Source organism: Pinus tabuliformis, chromosome 9 (genome assembly GCF_031772625.1).
Source record: "Pinus tabuliformis cultivar Carrire ecotype Pingquan chromosome 9, CPIR1, whole genome shotgun sequence".
NCBI classification, from domain to species: domain Eukaryota; kingdom Viridiplantae; phylum Streptophyta; class Pinopsida; order Pinales; family Pinaceae; genus Pinus; species Pinus tabuliformis.
In genome coordinates this window covers 1,287,782,121-1,287,808,667 of record NC_142307.1, presented here as the reverse complement: position 1 = coordinate 1,287,808,667, position 26,547 = coordinate 1,287,782,121, and positions in this window count along the sequence as shown.

Below are 26,547 nucleotides of genomic sequence, written 5' to 3'. Positions count from 1 at the left end.
AATAACGTCCTATCTGAGGGCTAGAAGCTTAAAACTTTATTCTCCTCTCTTAGACCTCCTCCAACCAGGTACCAAGTTCACAAGGTTGCCTCAGTTTTTCTTCTCTCACCCTCTTTTCTCCCTTTTCCCAACTGAGATTATTTATCTCTAGGGAGAGGAATAAATTTCTTCTAACTGTCTCGTAAGTGAAACTCCCATCTAACACTTTTTCCTATAATTTTATGGCTGGCCATAAGCAATATGTATTAATTAAATTTAGAAAGATAAAAATTTATGTTTATCACTTATTCATACCTAGGCCTTTAACATGGCCCATTGTTTTCCAAGTCATTTCAGTATAAGTAAATTAAAATATTTACAATTCACCGAGGGGTATTACATCTTCTTCCCTTCGAACGAAACACTGTCCTCGATGTTTCTTGGCCCTCAAAATAGGCTGGAATATGCCTCATGCATAAAATCCTCATCCTCCTAGGTAGGCTTTTCCAAATGAAGTGCTTCCTCTACACTTTAACCTCAGTGATTGCTTGCTTTTGAAGCATAATTTCTCTCTGATCGAGAATGCGTAGATGTTCGACCAGGAATACTCCGTCTAGTTCGACCTAGATCCATAATCATTATGGATTCCATTAGTTTCCATCAATCGTTGTTTAAGAATATATATATATATATATATATATATATATATATATATATATATATATATATATATATATATATATATATATATATACATATATATATCATTTCAAACTTTATTATAGACATCATATGTTATGAAACCAGCTCAAGAAAAGATAGAAAAGATAGTTCAACACCTTAGAATTCAGCCTCTTCGAGGGGGAAACCTCCTTTACATTACATAAATGAACAATTCTTGGATGATACAAATGAAAGAACCTCCTTTCTATATATAGGAGTCTAAGGGGTCATAACATAATCAGAGCCGACATAACAATAATAATGTAAGGGCACAATAATAACAATAGTGGGCTTCTATGGGGCACAATAGTAACAATATGGGCACTACGTGGGTACATCAATATAATAAGTGGGTTGTACTAATAACAATAAGGGGTTACACTAGTAGTATAGGGGCCTAACATGCCCCTCTCCTTCAAAAAGCGTTGTCCTCAATGCTTGAGTAGTTCTTGATGCTTTTGTATAAAATTCTTGTCCTCCCATGTGGAATCTTCAGTGGGTAAGTTCTTCCACTTGATGCGATACTCTGAAATTGATCGATTTCGTAGCTGTCGAGTTCTTGTTTCTGTGACTGCTCCAGGTTCCAATATGATTTTTTCCTCCTCTTCAATTTCTGGCAATATTGTTTGAATTGGGATCTTTTGCAACTTTTGAATAAGTGGCCATACTTCTTCATCCTTCTTCCATTCATCCCTTGGTTCGTTTATGCAATCTGGTTGGATAATATAAATAGCACAAAACAATGCTTCCACATCCTCATCCTTGAAGAGTCTTCCCATTCGATAAGGTCGCCATTTTTTAAGTGCATGTAGTATTGCCAACATTTCCTTAGCTTGCTTGAGATGTAGCAGTAAAAATACCCAATCACCTACATCAAAACATTTTTCACTAAGATGTTGATCTACCTGTTGTTTCGTTTGATTTTGCACCGAAGTGGCGTTATCCTTTAAAAGTTGGAGAACTTGTTGTTGATGCTCGATGTGATCTTTCACTACTTGAACCTTTTTCTTCTTGATATGTCCTTCTATCTCTAGAGTTTGAGGAGTGGTAATTTCTTCCAATCCTTTACTAGATATGGTCGGATTCATTTCTTGATGCTCGATGTGATCTTTCACTTCTTGAACATTTTTCTTCTTTATATGTCCTTCTATCTTGATAGTTTGAGGAGTGGTAATTTCGAACAATGAATTACAAGATATGGTTGGATTCATTTCTTCTTTCTCGATGTGATCTTTCACTTCTTGCACCTTTTTCTTCTTGATATGTCCTTCTATCTTGAGAGTTTGAGGAGTGGTAATTCTTGCCAATGCTTTACAGGATATGGGGTATCCAGAACTTACTTTTAAAATCCCGCAGCTTTCTGGAAATAACAGTCTGACTCTCTAGTTCTTCTCCTCAAGGAACACGCACGAGTCTTTCACGACCTCTCTCCACGGGTCTTCACTCCAGCGCCTTACAGTTCAACCTCTTTTAGAAAACGAAACTATCCTCAGACGTGCAGAACTGTCCTCAGACAGACGGCCCAGTAGGCTTCGATATTAATAAAAGCAAGAACACAATACAAAGCTTATTACAACAGAAATGTCTTAGAGTTCATTACAACTCGCATGCTCTTAATCGAATGATGCCTTGAACTGCTCGAGACCCTTTCTTAAATAGAACTAAAACGAATCTAAACTTAGCTAAGATATGACATAAAGTAGAAATAATTGAGGGTCCTGTCGGTATCTTTTTCCACCGACGGTGTCTACTCAATCTTTCTTTTGTACAAAAGATTCCTGTCACAACATGTAACCAACATTATTACATTGCTGACAAGAGATTCTTATACCATGATCTTCTTTTACCAAGGTCCTGTCGGACTCCTTGTCTCCCATAAATCTTCTTCGGACGATCCAGCGGATGGTTCGTACTCATCGATGAGTTGTCGATGGTATCTATTCATAAGTCGGTTATACTGTTCTTCGATTCCCTCGTTTGGATCTTGTGCATCTGTCATTTCTCCTTTTTCTTTTGGCGATCTTGTCATACGGTGAGATGCTGCAGATGACGATTCTCCCTTTATGATTTTTGTTTTGATTCTGTGAAGTCCTGGTTGTAGTGGTGTATGCATCAACTCCTGTTTTTCCCACTTGTTCAAAAAAGGAAGAGCACTTATCTCAATATCCAAAAAAGAATATTTAAATGCATTGTGTGCTGCTGGTGATCTTTGTACTGCCAATTCTATCCCATCTAATGATTCCCATTTAAATATCTGAAACATATTAGTGGAGCTTTCAATAGAATGCTGTACCCATAACCTGCAGTTTTCGCTCAAACAATCTTTATGTTGCCATCCTAACTCAAAAATTATTGACGTGCATATTCTTTTAGAGATCATCAAACTAATGATGTGGATGACAATATTGTTCCAATTTGGAGATATAATTGAGATGGTGATCAATGCCTTTTGATTAATTGCAAATTTTAAAGCTTTTGGTAGTCCTTGCAAGCTATCCATTTTATTAAGAATTTGAATTTTTTCTACCAACCTCAAATTTCCAAACTCATGGAACCATTCAGCATGTTGTTTGATTAACTCCTGATTGTTACCAGATTCAGAATTACCAATCCTTTCATGACTGAAAATTTGGGAAAAAGGATTTGGTTCTATGCTGTCTCTCATTCTCAAACTATGAAAATCCCACTGATAAGCATATGTCTTCAAATACTGAAGGGATCTTTGTATGCATTGAGATACTCTGGTAACTTGAATCTTTCTGCATTTTCCTTCTTGAATTCTCCAATCTGCAAATTTCTCAAAAATTTCATACTGAGGAAAAGTATCAGTATTTGCATAATTCTCATCAATCCTTTGAAGGAAAGAGGATTCTAGTTCCTCAAATATATCTGGAATTCTTAGAGAAAGCAGATATTTTACCATTTCTTCTTTTATGGGAATTTCTTCTAGATCCAGAATTTTAGCACCTGTGAAAATACTAAGGGCAAAATCAACACTTCCTATGATCTGATAGTAATTCAGGACTCTGAGTGTCCAGATCATTTCGTCTGTGTAGATGCTAGACCATAAATCAGATAAGCTTCTGAAGAAAAGCTTAACCTTCATATTTGGTAAAGAAAATACTTTTACCAAGTTTTCATCAAGGCCTAGAGATATGCCCAGATTTTTTGACTGCCATGCTTGGCATTTTCTGATCCACCAATTCCTTCTTAGTCTGAAACCAACCACTTTCTTGATTTCATCTGTCACAAAGCTTGCATAATTTTCTAAGATTCTGAATCTGTCTACAAATTTAGCAAAATTATCATCTGAAGGGCCTTTCCCTGGAATCTCAAAAACTGAATATTTACAGGCTATGAACATTTTGCTCATGTCTCTAGTCAGAACGTCTGTCAAGAAATTCGAGTTACCTGGTATCCACTCGACGTCAAAATCAAATTGCTGAAACCAGATTTGCCAGGCCAAAATTCTCCCTTTTGCAAGTTGTCTTGACACTTTTGCTGTCAAAAAATATTTAAAATTTTTGGAGTCTGTTCTGATTAAAAATCTGACCGGGGTTAGATATACCTCAAACCTTTGAATCCCGTTGAAAATTGCCAATGTTTCCTTTTCAGCTATGAAGTAATTTTTCTGACTTGCTGTAAACTCCCCGGAAGCATATCCACACAGATTTTCTTCAATCTCTCCTTTTATATTTCTTCTTTGTTCTAATAATACAGCTGACCAAAATTCAAGAGATGCATCAGTTTGTAAAATTAATAAACCATCACCTGGTGGTTGAAGCTTTGGCAAATGCTGACATTCTTCTTTGAGTTTCTTCACTGCTTCAGTAGCTTCTTCTGACCATCCTCCGTCGTTATGTCTTCTTATAGGAGCTGTCTTTTCTGAGAGATTTGGAATGTATTTGTGCAAGTAGTTCAGAACTCCAATAAACCTTTGGATTGCCTTTTTGTCCTTCAGTTCATCAGGAAACTGTGTTAATTTTGTTAACACATGGGGCTGCATTTGAATAGAACCATTTGCAACATTTATCCCCAAAAAATCAATGCTTTCCTGAAATAAGGACATCTTAGTATTTGACAACACTATACCATGTTTTTTAACTTCTTCAAGAAAAATCTCTAGATGTTTCAAATGAGTATGTACATCTGGGCTATGGATCAAAATATCATCTATATATGTAACTATAAAATCATATTTAGCAAAAATATAATCCATCCTTCTTTGGAAGAAGGCTGGAGCGTTCTTCAATCCAAATGGAACAACTTTCCACTGATAAAATCCTGCTGGACATATGAAAGTTGTTTTGTGTCTGTCTTCTGGCTGAATCTGTATCTGATAATATCCTGACTTCATATCAAACTTACTGAACACCTTACTATGCTGAATTTTTTGCATAATTACTTCTGGTCTTGGCAATGGATAATTAAAATTCTGAGTGATGGCATTAAGAGGTTTGTAGTTGATAACCATCCGTGGTTTACCTCTTACTATCTCAGAATGGTTTCTAACTAAAAATGCAGAACATGCATAATGAGATTCACTGATTTCTATAAGCTGCATCTTTAGTAGTTCTTGAATTTGATTCCTCATCTCTTGTTCATCGGATGGTGTGCAAGGAGTCACTTTTCCTTTTACTCCATTGTCATGTAAGGTGACTATCTCCTGCATCGGACTTTCAGTTTCCCAAAACTGTTGTGGGTTGTCCGAACAACTTTTTAGAAGTCTCTGGTAGATATCTCTCTGTTCTGTAGACCAGTTTTCTTCAATGCATGCTGATTGTTTGTTTATCTTTTCTGCTCTAGCTTCATAAATTTGTAGGACCTCTTGCCAATCATTTGAGTCTTTAGTTGGTCTTCTAGTTCCTACTTTCTTTTGTCTATTCTCATGCCTAGCTTCAGAGTTTGCAATACTTAGCCTAGGCACAGATATAGCTTTTTTCTTCAGATTTATTATCAGCTTATCTTGGCTGATAGTTACTGGAAGCACAGAGTTTATAAATGGCATGCCTAACATCAAACTTGCTGAAGGGTCATTCTATAGATAGAATCTGAGACAAGCCAGGAGCATTTGAAAGGCATCTTTGTTATACATTGTGCTGAGTAAGTAAAAGCTTTATCTGTCAATTTCTGGAATAGAATTATATCCTTTTATGATGGCCAAATTTTTAAGATCTTTCTCTACCATTGATAAAAGATCAATATCTGAAGTAGAAAATAGATCTGTTGAGTCTGAGATAAATGAACATGAACAAGTAGAAGACCCAGAAAGATGGAATCCCCCTGCATTAGATACTAAAGAAATCTATCCGGTTCCAATAATGTTTAAGCTTTCGAAGAAATATTACTTCAAAGAGGTTGAAGTTAAAATCAGAATAAAAGGTCCACATGTGCAAATAATAGGACTCAACATATTCTCAGAAAATGAAATAAAAAAGTTTAGGAAATATGCTAAGGAAGGAAGATTTTACTACTTACATTTCGGAGCTATAAGGATTGGTTTGGCTCCCCTATTTAGACATGGTTTAAATACTCCCTGCATAGTAGAATTATTTGATTCAAGGCACAATGAATATGATCATGCCAGAATAGGAACAATACTGGGAAATTTGATGTCTGGTTGTCAGTATGGAACAATTTATCCTGATTATGCTATTAGTATGACAGACATAGACCTTAAAGACTGTTGGAAAGCCTTGATAGGAGTGCAAGGACTATCTATGGCAGATGAGAGTGAATTCTTGTCTGTAATTGTTCAAACTTCCTTTCAGTTAACAAATACAGTACATCCTAAACTAAAACAGCCGGTGTTGAAGACTGTGTGACTGTAGGGATCGGAAATGCACAGATTGAAGGTGTGCATTATGACAAAGAAACATTACCCGATCACTGGTATATCCAATATAAGTCTTTGGCTTCAGATGATATAAGCAGAAAAATTAAAAGATTGGCTCTCGAAGATGGAGGGGTAAAAATCATTCCAAATCAGTCTATTTACCCTAGGATTCCCAAGCCAATAGTTTTGCCAGAGAAACATGTATTACCAGTAGAAAGTCCAGTCCAAAGTGGAAGAAGGTCCTTTTACAGACAGTTATCTATACCAGAAGAACAACCATCTACTTCCACAAGTACCCCCCGGTCTGAAAAACAATTGTATATACCTGAAGAGAAACCTTTTCTAGCTGTAAATAAAATGTTTAGAACTCATGTACAGAATTATCCACCTATGGAGGAATATAGATATGCAAATAAAAGATTTGTCAGAGGAGGAAAATGGCCACCAAAAACAAAATTTTGTGTCTCTTCATCAATGTCCAAACAGCCTGCTACAAGAGCAGATTGTGCACCTCTCCTAGAACATGAATCACAAGAGCCCAATGATTTAGAACAAGTATATCAAGTAGGAAATTATTTGACTACTTGGTGTTCTCATGCTGAAAATGTTCTAGACAATTTAGGACAACAAGCAGATTTGATAAATGAAAATTTAAAATTGTTGTATGAAGAACAGCAGGAAGAAAAGAGAGAAAAAGAGGAGAGAAGAAAAAGAAAGATGAAGAAAAAGGGTAAGAAAATCCCCAAATTTCATGTAGATATGACAGCCCCAAATTACTGGGACTTAGAAGAAGAAGCACCAGAGACAAGTGATGGAGAAGGGACTTCAAAAGACACTGGAAAATTAACCAGTGGATCTTCTAGAACGTTCAAAGCAGAAAAACCTTTTGAATCTAAGAAGGAAGTCATGTCTCTAGAACAAGCTGCAATAAAGTTTCCATCCTTTATCATGCCATCAATAAAGAATCAAAATAAAGCTCACATCCTGAAAGAAGCTAAGTACCCTAGAGTCGAAGAAGATCTGTTTGCTGCAAATTCTAGTGGTTACATTCTAGATCTATATCACTCATCCAATCCCGGTGAGTCTATCAGAATCTGGATAGGAGCCTTATATCAAATGCAGGTCACAACAAGATTAGACAACATGTCTATCATGATTTTAGCAGAAAAAAGAATGGCAGGAATAGTATTTGATTGGTGGATGGGAGGAACAGAAGCAGAAAGAATAGCAGTAATGGAAGCAGGTTTAGCTACATTTGAAATGCTGTTAAAAACCCAGTTTATGCCAGAACCAAAAGATGAAAAGAAACAGCTATTGACTGACCTTAGCTGCATGGAACTTAAAGATCTAAAATATTTAGATCAATTCGGAAAAGAATTTATGGCTAAAGTCTTTAAAGCTAATCTGTTTAATGATATTGCTCAAAAAGTTTCTTTTTTGTCAAAATTGCCAGGAAACTTAGGATATCTGATTATGAAAGATCTTGAGGTTCAAACGAAAAGTTTAGAACAAGTCTATTGGGTTGATCTTCTGTTTAGAGTGTCAGAAAAGGTCAAATATTTGTGCTGGCAGAAGAAGGCGCATGACATCACCCCGAGTTCAGATGTCTGCAAAACTGTATTACCATGGACACCTTTTAAATCAAAGAAAAAGAAATACAAAAGGTATGGTAGATACAAGCCCAAAAGAGTATCGAACCCAAAGAGACCTTTCAGAAAATTCAGATATTTGAAAAAGAGAACAGCTCCAAGAAACAACAACTGTTGTTTCATTTGTAAAAAGGAAGGACATTTTGCCAAAAAGTGTCCTCAAAAATCATCTAGTAAACTTAAAGCCTGTATAGATATTGAAGAATTTCAAGATGATTGGTCTGTTGAAGAATCAGATGAAGAAATTTCTGATGTATATATTCTAACAGAAGTTTCAGATAATGAAGATGAAGAACCTGTACAGAAAATGAATATTTGTATGAATTGCTCTGATGATGATTTTTATAGTGAACAACACTATAGTGATATTGAAAGTTCTTCAACTATTGTGTCATCAAGTGAGACAGAAGATGATTCAGCCACAAAATCCAGTGAAGAAGAAGGATCAGAAGAAACAGAAATATCAGAGAATCCAAATAGAGGTAAACAAATTGCATCATCTTTACCTCAATTCAATTCTTTATGTCCATTTGAAAAGAAAATTGCACCATCAACTAGTATACCTCTGCCAGAGATCATAAGAAATGAACAAAATACTTTGTTGAAAAAGATTGTGAAAACAGAGAGCTTGATTTATATTCCAGTAGAAGTTCAAGTCAGAAATGAATGGATTTCAGTAGATGCATTCGTAGATACTGGAGGATCAAATAATCTAGCTCGACCATCTTTGTTCAAATCCCTCTGGAAACCGTTAAAAAATATACTAGTGTCAGAAACAATTGGAGGATCTGTTCAGCTCACACACTATGTAGACAACATTTCTTTAAAAGTTGGAGGGAGTATTGTAAAAATTTCAGCAATTCAGCACTATGACCCTTCAGCAAGTTTGATGTTAGGCATGCCATTTATAAACTCTGTGCTTCCAGTAACTATCAGCCAAGATAAGCTGATAATAAATCTGAAGAAAAAAGCTATATCTGTGCCTAGGCTAAGTATTGCAAACTCTGAAGCTAGGCATGAGAATAGACAAAAGAAAGTAGGAACTAGAAGACCAACTAAAGACTCAAATGATTGGCAAGAGGTCCTACAAATTTATGAAGCTAGAGCAGAAAAGATAAACAAACAATCAGCATGCATTGAAGAAAACTGGTCTACAGAACAGAGAGATATCTACCAGAGACTTCTAAAAAGCTGTTCGGACAACCCACAACAGTTTTGGGAAACTGAAAGTCCGATGCAGGAGATAGTCACCTTACATGACAATGGAGTAAAAGGAAAAGTGATTCCTTGCACACCATCTGATGAACAAGAGATGAGGAATCAAATTCAAGAACTACTAAAGATGCAGCTTATAGAAATCAGTGAATCTCATTATGCATGTTCTGCATTTTTAGTTAGAAACCATTCTGAGATAGTAAGAGGTAAACCACGGATGGTTATCAACTACAAACCTCTTAATGCCATCACTCAGAATTTTAATTATCCATTGCCAAGACCAGAAGTAATTATGCAAAAAATTCAGCATAGTAAGGTGTTCAGTAAGTTTGATATGAAGTCAGGATATCATCAGATACAGATTCAGCCAGAAGACAGACACAAAACAGCTTTCATATGTCCAGCATGATTTTATCAGTGGAAAGTTGTTCCATTTGGATTGAAGAACGCTCCAGCCTTCTTCCAAAGAAGGATGGATTATATTTTTGCTAAATATGATTTTATAGTTACATATATAGATGATATTTTGATCCATAGCCCAGATGTACATACTCATTTGAAACATCTAGAGATTTTTATTGAAGAAGTTAAAAAACATGGTATAGTTTTGTCAAATACTAAGATGTCCTTATTTCAGGAAAGCATTGATTTTTTGGGGATAAATGTTGCAAATGGTTCTATTCAAATGCAGCCCCATGTGTTAACAAAATTAACACAGTTTCCTGATGAACTGAAGGACAAAAAGGCAATCCAAAGGTTTATTGGAGTTCTGAACTACTTGCACAAATACATTCCAAATCTCTCACAAAAGACAGCTCCTATAAGAAGACATAACGACGGAGGATGGTCAGAAGAAGCTACTGAAGCAGTGAAGAAACTCAAAGAAGAATGTCAGCATTTGCCAAAGCTTCAACCACCAGGTGATGGTTTATTAATTTTACAAACTGATGCTTCTCTTGAATTTTGGTCAGCTATATTATTAGAACAAAGAAGGAATATAAAAGGAGAGATTGAAGAAAATCTGTGTGGATATGCTTCCGGGGAGTTTACAGCAAGTCAGAAAAATTACTTCATAGCTGAAAAGGAAACATTGGCAATTTTCAACGGGATTCAAAGGTTTGAGGTATATCTAACCCCGATCAGATTTTTAATCAGAACAGACTCCAAAAATTTTAGATATTTTTTGACAGCAAAAGTTTCAAGACAACTTGCAAAAGGGAGAATTTTAGCCTGGCAAATCTAGTTTCAGCAATTTGATTTTGACGTTGAGTGGATACCAGGTAACTTGAATTTCTTGACAGACATTCTGACTAGAGACATGAGAAAAATGTTCATAGCCTGTAAATATTCAGTTTTTGAGATTCCAGGGAAAGGCCCTTCAGATGATAATTTTGCCGCATTTGTAGACAGATTCAGAATCTTAGAAAATTATGCAAGCTTTGTGACAGATGAAATCAAGAAAGTGGTTGGTTTTAGATTAAGAAGAAATTGGTGGATCAGAAAATGCCAAGCATGGCAGTCAAAAAATCTGGGCATATCTCTAGGCCTTGATGAAAACTTGGTAAAAGTATTTTCTTTACCAAATATGAAGGTTAAGATTTTCTTCAGAACCTTATCTGATTTATGGTCTAGCATCTACACAGACGAAATGATCTGGACACTCAGAGTCCTGAATTACTATCAGATCATAGGAAGTGTTGATTTTTCCCTTAGTATTTTCACAGGTGCTAAAATTCTGGATCTAGAAGAAATTCCCATAAAAGAACAAATGGTAAAATATCTGCTTTCTCTAAGAATTCCAGATATATTTGAGGAACTAGAATCCTCTTTCCTTCAAAGGATTGATGAGAATTATGCAAATACTGATACTTTTCCTCAGTATGAAATTTTTGAGAAATTTGCAGATTGGAGAATTCAAGAAGGAAAATGCAGAAAGATTCAAGTTACCAGAGTATCTCAATGCATACAAAGATCCCTTCAGTATTTGAAGACATATGCTTATCAGTGGGATTTTCATAGTTTAAGAATGAGAGACAGCATAGAACCAAATCCTTTTTCCCAAATTTTCAGTCATGAAAGGATTGGTAATTCTGAATCTGGTAACAATCAGGAGTTAATCAAACAACATGCTGAATGGTTCCATGAGTTTGGAAATTTGAGGTTGGTAGAAAAAATTCAAATTCTTAATAAAATGGATAGCCTGCAAGGACTACCAAAAGCTTTAAAATTTGCAATTAATCAAAAGGCATTGATCACCATCTCAATTATATCTCCAAATTGGAACAATAATGTCATCCACATCATTAGTTTGATGATCTCTAAAAGAATATGCACGTCAATAATTTTTGAGTTAGGATGGCAACATAAAGACTGTTTGAGCGAAAACTACAGGTTATGGGTACAGCACTCTATTGAAAGCTCCACTAATATGTTTCAGATATTTAAATGGGAATCATTAGATGGGATAGAATTGGCAGTACAAAGATCACCAGCAGCACGCAATGCATTTAAAGATTCTTTTTTGGATATTGAAATAAGTGCTCTTCCTTTTTTGAACAAGTGGGAAAAACAGGAGTTGATGCATACACCACTACAACCAAGACTTCACAGAATCAAAACAAAAATCATAAAGGGAGAATCGTCATTTGCAGCATCTCACAGTATGACAAGATCGCCAAAAGAAAAAGGAGAAATGACAGATGCACAAGATCCAAACGAGGGAATCGAAGAACAATATAACCGACTTATGAATAGATACCATCGACAACTCATCGATGAGTACGAACCATACGTCGGATCGTCCGAAGAAGATTTATGGTAGACAAGGAGTCCCACAGGACCTTGGTAAAAGAAGATCATGGTATAAGAATCTCTTGTCAGCAATGTAATAATGTTGGTTACATGTTGTGATAGGAATCTTTTGTACAAAAGAAAGATTGAGTAGACACTGCTGGTGGAAAAAGATACCAACAGGACCCTCAATTATTTCTACTTTATTTCATATCTTAGCTAAGTTTAGATTCGTTTTAGTTCTATTTAAGAAAGGGTCTCCAGCAGTTCAAGGCATCGTTCGATTAAGAGCATGCGAGTTGTAATGAACTCTGAGACATTTCTGTTGTAATAAGCTTTGTATTGTGTTCTTGCTTTTATTAATATCGAAGCCTACTGGGCCGTCTGTCTGAGGACAGTTCTGCACGTCTGAGGATAGTTTCGTTTTATGAAAGAGGTTGAACTGTAAGGCGCTGGAGTGAAGACCCGTGGAGAGAGGTCGTGAAAGACTCGTGCGTGTTCCTTGAGGAGAAGAACTAGAGAGTCAGACTGTTATTTCCAGAAAGCTGCGGGATTTTAAAAGTAAGTTCTGGATACCAATAGCTTCATATTGTTTATAGTCTGTTGAATTGCTCTATTTGGAACGGTCACCCCCCGATTTCATTTCTTCTTTCTCTGGGGTGGGGTCCTGGTGTATATCTTCTTCTTTTGATGTTTCTTGATCCTTTTCTTCCTCCTCTTCATATTCTATGTAAAATAATTTCTTCTCAGCACACTTATGACCTTTAGTGCATTTGCTATCACAATTGTAACAAAGCCCTTTTTCTCTTTTTTCTTCCAATTGTTGTGGTGTAACCCTTGTAGGTTGTGGAAGGCTAGGAGAAACAACACGTACATGTTTAAAGTTGTGAGGGGTAGACTTCCTTGTTGCCATAATTTTACTTTCAAATATGTCACAAAGCCCTTTTACTCTTTCCAATTGTTGTGATGTTGCTCTAAAGAAGGTGTTGCTCTTTGTATCCTCATAATGTGCTATCATTTCCTCGGTGAGAATTGACCATGCAATAAGTTGTTTACGAGAACAAATCCCTTTATACCATAAAAATTGCTCTGGTTCTAAATATGAAGATGCAATACATACCTTTTGTAACAGTGGTACACCATGTAGATCAAAATATTGCTCCATCTGAAGTATCCAATTTACCGAATCCTTGCCATCAAACTTCCTCATCTTGCTTTTTCTTGATTTTAGGACCTCGATCTTGAAACGACTGTAACTATGTACTTGTGGATATTTAAGTTCTGAAATTGCTACCTGTAGTAGCCCTCTGTGTCCTCTTTTCAATGCCACCAGTCTGATCCAAATTGGATTCTCCAAAAAAGAGTTATGCACAATCTCCCAAGATGACTGGTTTAGAGACCTTTCCAGAAGAGCGAACTTGTATGAAGTTCCATGTGTCAATTTTTCGACCTTTGGATCTCAAAACGATATACAAGAAACTACAGTCCGTCCTCTTTCTATACCTTCTTACGAAATTTCAATCCAATGCTCAGAGAGAAAGTTATGACTATTTTCCCCAGGTCACCTGTTTGGAATGTAATTCAGGAGTCTGCAAAAAGACCAACTTCCTCAGATCATATCTCCACAAATATAGCGCGAAAAGTTCTGAAATTTGGACCCAAGGTTCAGCACGATTTTTTCTCAAATGGGTTTTTGTTGCAACTTCTGAAACGTTGCAGAAAAAAAGTTATGGTGAAAATTCCACAATGACCTGTTTGGAGCAGCGAAACCCTAGAATCCAAAGCTCTGATACCAAATGTTATGAAACCAGCTCAAGAAAAGATAGAAAAGATAGTTCAACGCCTTAGAATTCAGCCTCTTCGAGGGGGCAACCTCCTTTACATTACATAAATGAACAATTCTTGGATGATACAAATGAAAAGACCTCCTTTCTATATATAGGAGTCTAAGGGGTCATAACATAATCAGAGCCGACATAACAATAATAATGTAAGGGCACAATAATAACAATAGTGGGCTTCTATGGGGCACAATAGTAACAATATGGGCACTACGTGGGTACATCAATATAATAAGTGGGTTGTACTAATAACAATAAGGGGTTACACTAGTAGTATAGGGGCCTAACATCATAAGTTTCAAACTTTCTTATGGACATCATCAGTTGTTATTTATGTACCAATCAAGGGCCATCAACATGTATCACAACCCAACAACATTCAACAACTTGCACATAATAGAGTTAACAAAATTATTATAAACTCATAAACAATGACAATAAATCTTTTTTTCTCACCCAATGACTATGCCAATCAACAAGGACCCCACCATGTGGTCCCACTATAAATTTCAGATCATGGAAGCACCAACAATTCCATCTGCACTACTTACATAGTAATAATAATATTTCAGAAAACATTTACTATTCTTGTCTTTTATGATAGAGTGAAACTAGTGTATTGTTATACTTGGTAGCATTATTATGTTTCCATTTTAATTTCAAATGTTACATATGAATTAGTCATGCTTGAGTAAAGTTTAGGATAAATTCATTTTCCTACCATATTCAAGGTGGCTATATTGCTGTGTATTTTGTCCAAGTAAACTTAATTATGCCCATCTTGGGTTTCTTTGCTATTTTATTTTAGCGCCAACCAAGAGTCCCCTTTGCAACATTCTTTCAATTTTCGCCCCTTTGTCATCATGTATTATAAGTTGTTGATATAAGTTATACGCAATTTGGCTTCCATGTATAGTCATGGGATTTCTCCCTTTTTGCGCTCATGTGCGTATTGACTGTCTCACACTCATTATGTTACTCTAGTATATTTATTTTCTTATATATCAGATCACAACATGTTATTCACTTCATATAAAAACATATTATTTTAATATAATTGACATGTGAGGTTTGGTGGAGTATTAATAAACACTAGTTTTGCCCCAACATGGGAATATATAATTATGTTATTAGACCACTCACACAGTAATCATACTTGTTATCAACATTTTTTTATTTAAATTTAAGGAAGATTTACCTTACCTTGTCCCCATGATGGCTTGCAACCAATTATATGTTCTTTAGACAACATCAAAATTTCATTATATCAAATATGCCACAATCAAAACATTGTCAAATTTCTAGGACAATTGCTTCAACTTACCACTTCCATGGTAGATATTATCTTTGTCCTTTGTTCAAGTGGACTCATTCATGTCCACGTTAAGTATCTGTTAGTTGTTTCATATAAAGTCTTGATCAAGGCATTATATTTAAACTAATTTATTTATTCTTTTCCTTCTGATGTTTCCCCAGTAGAGCATTAAGTCTAAATGAACAAGACAATTCAAGGGAATAACTTGAAGTAGAACGGCATACTTAAAATCAACGAAAGATAACATGAAATTTACATCACCAATCTTACAATAGTATTTTTTCGACACACCTCACTTATGAGTTTCTCTCAATTCTCTTCTTGGGGTTTACATCCATTTCTATTATGCAAATTATTGATTAGGGTGTATGGAGGATACATGGGGTCCTCACTCCCCTTGTATCTTTTGTGCCCGTCGGCTGCCTCAACACATCATGTTAGTATGGTGATCCTAACATAATGATTTTAAGCATATGTTCATTTTAATAAACTATTTAACAAGCCAACATTTGTGTCTATAAAATTCATTTTGAAGTTATTTAAGGTACTTATCTGGGTAACATTGACTGGTGGCATGCTGGCCTTTCCATGTGAACATGCATAGGTAATGTTTTTTCCAATGGTCTACCAACATTATTTTTTATCATAGCTTTAATTTTTTCTTAAAATTTTATGCCACATTTCCTTAGTTACCTTATTAAGTTATCTACCTATTTCTAATCACTTTTATTTTATTTTATACCTATATCCACCATCAGTCCTTCAATTCACATAAGGAAAATAGACTCCTTAGAGTATTTAATATACACATTCATTGTCATGAGCGTGTGTATATATATATATATATATATATATATATATATATATATATATATATATATATATATATATATATATATATATATATATATATATATATATATATGTATATATATGGATATATATGTATATATATGTATATATATGTATATATGTATATATATATATATATATATATATATGTATATATGTATATATGTATATATATATCTATATATATGTATATATATATCTATATATATGTATATATATACATATATATACATATATATATGTATATATATACATATATAGATATATATATACATATATACATATATATACATATATACATATATACATATATACATATATATATATATATATATATATATATATATATATATATATATATATATATATGCTATAGTTATGCTATAGTTATGCTAGATTGCTCATAGAATCTAGCCTGCATTTATTCCTATTTATCCAGCACTAGCAACTCAAATTAAGGCTTTAGACATTGAATTAAAATTAACAGTAATTTCAATCAATCAAAATTCTCTTGTCATGTTGATTTCGATCAAACTTAAAATTTCCATTTGCAAGGTGATTATAAAATAAACCAATTAGAAAATCATTCCATGAATCAATATTACGAATTTGTAACAACAATCTAGAGCCCCCTGCATCCATCAGGTACATGAAATTCAAAATCTATCTAGATTGCTTCTCTAAATTTGGAGCCATTTAATTTCCCTCCTACTATATTTACATATTCTTGAAAATGACTCTAATCTTGCTCACTTTATAATTACTAAAATTGGTATAAAGTTGATATCTTTCCTAGTATCAACATCATTGTTTTGAGGTGCTTCTATGCTTATTTAGTACCTTGAAGTAACTCAAATACTATTATCATGTCAGTTTCAACTTAAAATCTCAGATATGCTTCTCACTTCACTATTCTAAGTCTAATCTCTTTTCCATCACAAGTTATTATGATATTTTATCATAACCTACCTCCATTACGATGTTACTGTTTTTTTAAATAAGAGAAATTATTAACTACTTGACTTTTGTAAACCTCCATGTTGATGGTTTGTACCATTTATTCCACTATTGTAACAAGTCGTTCTATGGCTCCCTTTATGAAGATACGTTTAAGTGAGAATTTTTATTAATTCCCTTACTAGTTTGTTTTTTTCCGTCATGAAATCCAACTTATTTGTACCAACTAGTTATTACTATTTTGGACTTATTTATACTTGAGTTATATTGTTCACATATGGGGTTTTATATTTTATTGTTATTATTATCGATGTTCGCTATATCATTTGTTAATGCTTAATTTTGTGCAAAGGATTCTGACCATTCCTACCAATCACCCAAGATAACTCCAATTAACCCATATCTATACGTATTTTTTGTAATCGCGAGCGATTTATATTCCCATTCAAATTTGACAACATTTATCATTAAGTATGTCCATACGACTTCTCGGGTATACCAATACACCATATGTTCTTACTTTACATCTTATAGGGTTCTTGATCCCTAATTTCTATATACACCTTATTATGTGTATATTCTCTGTTGTTTCTTTTTTAACATCTAATGCACTTATAGTTGTAAGTGATTCACCATGTTGCTAGATCCTATTTCCTTTTTCGGCTTGTTAGGATTCAAAAGTTTATTTTTACCATCAAGGATTTCCTTCACTCACTTTCTTAACAAAGTTCTTGGCTAACATCCAGTATAAGTGCAAGGAGGTAGTTTATACCAATCAAGTAATTACTTTTCCAACGTATCCGGTGTAACAATTAAATGTTACTTTGGTATCAATAGTACCTTTAACCCCTTTTTTATACATGTCTCTTTCCCGACAAAAAAATAAATGTTATGAAATAATATTATGTTCAAATTAACAAAAGGGTCTCGCAACTATTAATAGGAAATCATCATACAAATAATCCAAAACTTTTCAAGGTGATTTCACATGCAACCCCCTACCTTCTATATTATAGGAAATGTCACTGTACGTAGTTTACTCTTGTATACATCTTTTGATTTGTATATGCACACACTCCTCGTTGTTATAGATCATGAACTTCTCTCTCTTCTCACTATCCAATAGTGATAGGATATGATTTACTAATTATCATGTGTTATTAAATAAATATTTCAAACAATTGTTTGTTCTCCTAGGTGCCCAACATATCAGTTCTTGTAGGTAAGGGTACCTCAACAATAATTTGATTAGTATTTTGATAACTTAACTTGCATAATGGAATTTATTTCAATGTACTCATGGACAATATTCTTCACTTATTTTTCCTTGGATTTTTAACGTAGAAATTTATTTGGTTTCTCATTTACTGTTCGTTTCCAGCTCTTAATTAGTGATTTTTCCCCCATAGTGCACTATTTTAAAATAACATAGTGGATTTGGGTTGGGGTTATTCACCTAGATGCACCCACATTTTCAAGATTATTTAGGTAAGGGTGTAGAATTGGGTCTTGTAGGTAGGGTTTCCATATTTTCAATTCTTCTTTTCTATGAAACATAACATAGTTTGTTACCATTTTCCCTTAAAACAGGCCACAGTGCTAAACCCTTCAACTCTAAAACTACTTGTAACATCTCCCATACCTCAATTAACCCACAATTGTTTTTTTAATATTCAATTGACAAATATAACCGAATTTCTTGACAATAACTCAACTTTAATACATACTTATGAAATTTAATTTTTAGTACACATAATGTTTTAGAGGGTATCCACACCTCCTTTATTAATCATTCTCATGCTAGTTAAAATAAATGGGTACTAATCCTATCTTGTGTGATTGTTGTATTTATAAACTAACTTGTTATAACTTAACCAAGGAAAATTTTAAGGATGGAAGTTTATTTTTATTGTTTATAAATCTTGGTGAATCTTACTAGTCCCTAATATGCAAATTGTAAAATTTTTGGTGATATTTTGTAGAAATATTTAGATTTCCAATGATTTTATATTAGTTGATATAATATTTTGGTAATTTTTAAGGTAAAATAATGAAGTACTATAAAATTTGGGAAAATCATTTTAGAAAAATATGGAAATTGGCGAATCTCTTTTTGGAAAAAGCATGGAAAATTGGCCCACTTGAAAATATTAGCCCCTAAAATTTTCCATGAAATTAACCCACATATAGTTTATATATTTTTTGGTTAAATGGTGAATAAACTTTGGAATAATATCTTTAATGTTTGTTGGCCTTGGAGGTCATTTGAGAAAACATATTTATAAAACATATGAATGAGCACCACTCCAACCCAATCATAGACTTTGGTTTATTATCAATTGTTGACCATAGTGTATTGGCTAGGGAGTCTCGCTAGAAACTTGTAGAGATCTAAGTGTAAACAAAATGAGCATTCACTATTATACCGCTTAGGTTCTGTGTTGTCAATCATCTGATAGGGAAAATTAGGTTTTGATTTCTGGTGGTAGATTTGGAATGGGGAGTTATGAAAGTAACTACCTCCTTCCTCTCATGTCATCTCCTCTCATTTGAACACTTTCATGTTGGAGGAATGGGCTCTGTAATTGAAACCCTTTCCAAGAGACCTAGGGAAACACTAGTAATTCCTAAACATTCCTTTTTGCTCAGTGCTAGTAGATATAATTACTCCTAGTATTTTTTTGTTAAACATTATTGGTCCGTTACAAATTTTTTTGTTCTCAAGGTTTCGAGAACCCATTGGAGTAATGTTTATTCAGTGTTTTTCCCTGGTGAGCTATGGTGAGGGAGAACGAAAATGTTTAGCACTTGTTGTTGGGTATGAGCTCTGGAAACCAAACTGGTTTATTATATAACTTGGTATGTTTCTTGTTTGAATTTTCTAAAGGTTAATTCTAATTTTCCCTTCTTAATTCTCCTCGCAAAGTCTGTAATAGGTTTTGGCCACCTTCCAGGCACGGCTCAGGTAAGTTTTATTTATTTATTTAATTTTTACTGGTTCATTCTATTAGTGTGATACTACTTTGATAAATATTACCTCTTCGATGGTTCTCGAGTAACCCATATTTTTTTTTTATATTTACAAGTTTGTTTCTGACTAGATTCCATCCCCTTTGCATAAAATTCAATTTCTTTGGCAAGGGTTCCATGTTCCTTTTGTTAAGTTTTTTTTCTTCATGCTACAGGTCCCTGTTGGCAACCAAACCCTAACCCACGTCATTAAATTGTCTCATTTAGTTATTCGTATTTATTTTTTCCTTAATAGATACAATAGGATTGTCACTAAGGTCCTAACCTTGTATAACATCTAAGCTCCGGATAGAGTTTTTTCACAGGACTAATAATCCCTTGGGTTCAATAGTTGTACTATATATTTTATGTAATTTCCAACGACTTCATATTATAGCTCTTCGGTATTATGTACATTTCACACACACACACACATATAAATTGAATGGATTTTTATTATTAGAGAATGCAGTTTTTAGAACCCTCTATTGACTGTATATTCTAAAATTATATCTTAGATTTTAATTACGGCTAGTTCTTTTGGGGCTTAAGTGTTTTATACACCTGATGTTGGCTGTATGATTTCACTTATTATAATTAAAATGTGGGAACATAAGCGATGATAGATTAAAATAGTCTCTAGTATTTTTCTGAAGGCTACTCGCATAGCTTTTTCTTAATTGAATATGCTAACACTTAGTTTGCAATGAATTTATTTCACTATATACTAGGAGTACATTGTATTTCTCTGGTATTCAACCAATCGCATGATTTTCCATCTCCCTATTGTTCTTTCCTTTCATTTAATACTAGGGTTTTTCCATCCATAATTTTTGTGATATCTCACAGTCTATTAGAGAGCAAATTTCAGTTTTCCTTTCTTTTAAATAAGAGTGATTAAAACTATATATATATCTATATATCTATATATATATATATATATATATATATATATATATATATATATATATATATATATATTTTTATTTTTTTTAGGTGGGATATGTTTTCGAAACCTGTATTTTCTCTAAAGATTTAATTTATATGGTTAGGATTATTTTGTTCTTGATTACCACTATTGGCTCTCACCTGGAACTAACTTAAACCCCCCCATTCTCACTCTTTAAAAAAAAAAAAAAAAAAAAACACATTATTTCTAAAAAAGTTACACAGTCTTATACAAAACTTTAGAACATAATTCCTCAATAAATTACATAGTCATACAAAGAAATGCAGAAAAAAATTCCTCGATAAATTAGACAATGTATATCCATTCAAGGAAAAAAAAAATTAATATAGATACTCAAAGTAGCTTCCACTTATATCTTTCCTTAATTGTTTGGACCAACCACAAAATCATCAGGAAAAGGAGTGCTCCACCCAACCAATGAGTATGGTATCCACTACCAGAACCCTCCCCTAGTCAATTTTCACTTCCAGAATAATTATCTCAACAGTGACCATAACAGGTTGGTTCCAAGAATCTTCTTGACCCCTACCAAGCCTTAGTATAGGAATTCAACTAAGCAATTGCTATAGTCTGGGATACAATTGGTCAACTAGCTCAAGAATCCCTTACTTGGAATCATTCTATGTCCCTCAATAACGTCTTGTCTAAAGGTCACAAGCTTACAACTTTATTATCCTCTCTTGTACCTCCTCCAACTCAATACCAATTCACAAGGTTACCTCAAATTTTCTTCCCTCTCAACCTCTTGGCCCCCTTTTCCCAACTGAGATTATTTATCTTTAGGGAGAGGAATAACTGTCTTCTAACTACCTGGTAAGTGAATCTCTCATTTATCACTTTTTCCCGTAATTTTATGGCTAACAATAAGTAATATTTATTGATTTAATTTAGAAATATAAACATTTATGTTTATCACTTATTCATACCCATGCCTTCAAAATGGCCCACTCTTTACCTAGTCATTTCAGTAGAAGTAAATTAAAATATTTTCTTTTCATTGAGGGGTGTTACAAACAAATTAATTTAAATTAAAAAAGAAAAATTATTATATTTCTTAATGTGTAATTAATGTGCAGATTAATATATTATTAATGTCCATTATTATTGGCTTTTCCATATTTTAATATATTGTTTTATAAAATATTAATGGTTTTGCATCAAACCTTTGCCTCTTGCTCTTGCTCTTGTCCTATATTGAAAATTATTTTGTTTCCTTAATGATATCTATCTCATGATCATTTTACAATATATATTCACGTAAAGATTGCTGATTATCTTTTACATTTTCCTAATATCTTAAAGTACTTTTATTTCATAAAGGATAGGGCAAACAAAAGAAGTTGAAAATTACTTGAACAAAAATTTGATTACTAAAACAAAAATTGATAATAGATAAATGGATTTGAACATTTATAATTCATATCCATTATATTCTCTCTTGAAGTTGAAAACATTTCTACTTCTACATCTTATAATAATATACCTTTTAAGTCTTCATTAATAATTGTTAAATATATTAGTAACTAATAGATTTGTTAATAATTGTCAACTTATATATTAAATTTTTAAAGTATAAGTTATATATATTTAATAATTGTTAACTTATTATAAAATAAACAAAATAAAGTAAAATTATTGTGCTGAGAAGTGCTCTATAGTTGAATATGGGGGAAATGTTGTCATGTAACATTACATTTAAAAATAATAAAATAATATTTACAATAGTAAATTAAAAAAAATAGTAATAATAAAAAAAATCATTGTCAATAAAAACAAAAATATACTAATAACAAAAAAATAGTTTACTATTAGCCATAAATAAAATATTTCAATGTTCATATTAAATAATATAGTTTTACAGCAAGTTTTATGGTCGATTTGGTAATGGCACAGGAAGTGCGAGATCTTATGTACTTCCCAACATCCTGTCAAAGGTTCGACCAATAAAAATACTTTTGCAACACTGCCACTATTTTCTCTACCTCGAAATGTCTAGCAACTCGACTGTAGTGCGCCGCTCAAATCATCTTGGCACGCTCTCTTGAAGGAACGCAGATGTGTCCTAGGTGGCATAACAATGCATCTTGGAGGTGGAAATTTAGAACTTTCTTACTTTCCAGGAGTGTCTGGTATGTGCTGTCAAATTTTGGATATCTCCTGTAAGGATGCGGCCACCCCGTAGTCTCGTGCCCACAAGAGTCGAGCATAGTGGTCAGCGCTGTTATCACTAAAAACGCTGTTGTCAAAAATTTTTTAGTCTAGCTTAAAGTCAGGGTGTTTTCGCAGCGCCAGAATTCTTTTAACAGTTTCGCAGCGCTAACTGTTTAGTGGTTTCGTAGCGCGCTACAAAACTGGGAATTTGTCCGAAACCATAATTCACACATATCACTTTTGTCTTCTATGGGTTCTGTGGGAATGTTTGGCGCAACATGTCACAGTGCAGGTTATTATCATCAATATACAAATAATACAGCTGTGTTTTTCATATTCAAGGCTTTCTCTATAATCCCACTATATTGGTCAAAGTTCTGGTATCTAGTGGAGATCAATATCATAGCGTGCCTATTGTACAGAGTTCTGCTTTCTTTCAGAAATCTGCATCAAGTGGGAATCTCACAGGAAATGGCACAAGTATTTAGGACGTGAATCCAGCTTTTGGTTACTCAACATCCAACAGGATTTGCAGCAGCGGAAAGTTCTTTATATGGGATTATACCTTCTTATTTGGAGGAAGGCTGCAAACCTACGGTTTATGCCAGAGTGCCTCTGTTATATCTACCATCATATGGCATTTGAGCTGTATGGGATGTTAGCTGGCAAGGTGAGTCCTACAACAGGGGAAAATGTAAAGCCAGAATATGGAGGTGATGAGGAATCCTCTCTCAGAAAAGTTGTGATCATCATCTATGAACTCATTGCAATGCCAAGGAACCTGAAAAGCATGTTTTTCATCTTGTAACGGATAGATTGAATTTTGGGGCTATGAAGATGTGGTTTTTAGAAAACCCTCCAAGCAAAGCTACAATACATGTTGAAAATGTTAATGATTTCAAATGGCTAAATTCTTCCTATTGTCCAGTTCTAAGGCAACTTGAATCTGTAGCAATGAAAGAAGATTATTTTAAGGCAGATCATCCAACTACTCTAGCAGCGGGTTTTTCCAATTTCAAGTATCGAAATCCAAAATACTTGTCTATGCTAAATCATCTTCGCTTTTATTTACCACAAGTTTATCCTAAGCTGGACAGCTATTACAAGGATTATGATTTCAAGCACACATTGCTTTCTCCCTCCCGAACAAATTAAAGTAAACTTGACTTTTGCCGTTGGCACTGAACTAGCAGAAGATATTGTTGCAGATGTTTGTATTAAGGCTTCATGTATTGACTCAAGGTCCTGTCATCATGATATTGAAACAAGGCATATTTCTCTGTTTTAAGTTGTCAACTTCCAGGAGGTATTTAGAGCAGATGAAAGTGTATTTTCAAAAATTGAAAGAGGCTTTTATTCCTAACATACTGAACTAGAAAAACCTCTTTCAGTTTCCTCAAATCCGTTACGAGTTGAGAGAATCGAATGACTAAAGTTGCGCTGCAAAACTGCTGTAGATGCAGTTTTTAATTTCCTGTTTCACACATCTTTTTCAAGGCTCGATTCTGGGCAGCTGGAGTAGTTTTTCAAAAAACCAAAAGAGGTTTTTGTTAAGAACGGGTTGGTTCACAAAAACCTCCTTTATTTTTGCCAAATGCATTTTCGGTGAGAAGCTATGAGCTCTGTCCCAAGAGCTATTTTTCAGGCAGAATAACAGTTTCGTAGCTGTAATGAAAGGTAGCAAAAGCTTTGCTAGTCAGGTAGATGCAGTGGCTGAGGTGTACACCTGGACGGTTTCAGCCATCAAACAAGCCAAACATGTCAGAAAGATGAACATGAGCCTGAGATCAGAAATCAAAGCATTAAAGGAAGAAGTTAGCAGCTTGAAGAGAAAGCTAGGCAAACTAGCTAATTGATCCAAGCGGAAATTTGCCTTCCAAATTTTGGTAAATTTTGGTTGTCATCATTTTGAAACTTTTTGAAGTCCTTACACCTGTGTAAAATAGCTGAAGAAATCACAGAGTTCAGTCATTGTTGCTTTAAGGTTCATATGCTTAGTTTTGATTACCTACAGCAGTTTCGTAGCGCGCTACGAAACTGCTGTAGATGACTGTTTATGTGAAAAATTTGAGATTGATGCTGAGGTCAGCGAATCTTAAAGGGATGACTCGAGGCTAGCATGAAGATTATATAAAGCCATTCAGATGTTTAAAAAGGTGCCAGGTGTAAGTATTCAAGGAAAAGGTGAAATTTTGTCTTATGTTAAAGTTTTCACTTTATGTCCGAATTTTTAGGGTATTGGTGGGGTTACCAGAATGTTCGGTTGGTACACCTGTTTGGTCCATGAAGCATCCGGATCATATAGCATATGGTTATTATGTGTTGTCGTTAAAGTTTTAAAGAGTTTGGAGCGTGGTATTTATATGATGAAGGAAAATGGGAGACAGAGACCGTCAAAATAGGAGCACATCTTTTGGTCAATTAATGAGCCATCAGCGCTTTCAAACATCCAAAATCAGTATTCATTGTATCTGAAGCTCAGCCTTCTCAACTCAAGCAGCAAAAGGACATGTGTCAAGAGCCAGAAAAGCATCATGCTACGAGGAGCAAAGATTGTGGAGTTTGATTAAATGAAAACTATTTGTAATTTCAGTTTAGTCATTATGTAATTAATAAATTAGTTATGCAATAGATAGGGATAGTCAATAGCCACCTTCGAGGCTCCCCTCATGCTGGAGGAGGAAGCTCGAGGTGGGTGAGTTTGCTTGCCTATATATGGATCAATGTTAGATGTAGAATGGGTTGGACTGTATATACAAAAATAGAGTTTTTTTTTTTGAGCATATGTAAAGACTGTTACAGTAATGGTAAAACAGGTTGTTTCTTCTCAAGATTCTCAATGGATCACTGTGTTCAAATGTGATGATGGTTTAGTTTCTTAATGTTCTTTTTACAGCCTTGTTATAGCACAATCCCTCAGAATTCATATTATATGCTCTAACTTCCTGTGTGTTTGGCAAGCTGTGGGTTTTGGTGAAGCATGTTTGAACATCACTCAGAATTCATTTTTAATGCTCTGACTTCCTGTATGTTTGGCAAGCTTTGATTTAGGTAAATTATGTTTGAACATCTGATGATGCAAAGAGCCTTGACTTCCATGAGATGACTGTGATTTTGTTTATTAACTGTGAGAGACTCCATAGCCCAATGAAGACTAATTTGATGTATGTCCAGCCAGCTATATTTTTATAAATGTGTGAAGAGTTAGCCCTCTGTTGTTGTGATTAATTTTCTATCAAAAGCCTGTGAGAGAGCCCTCT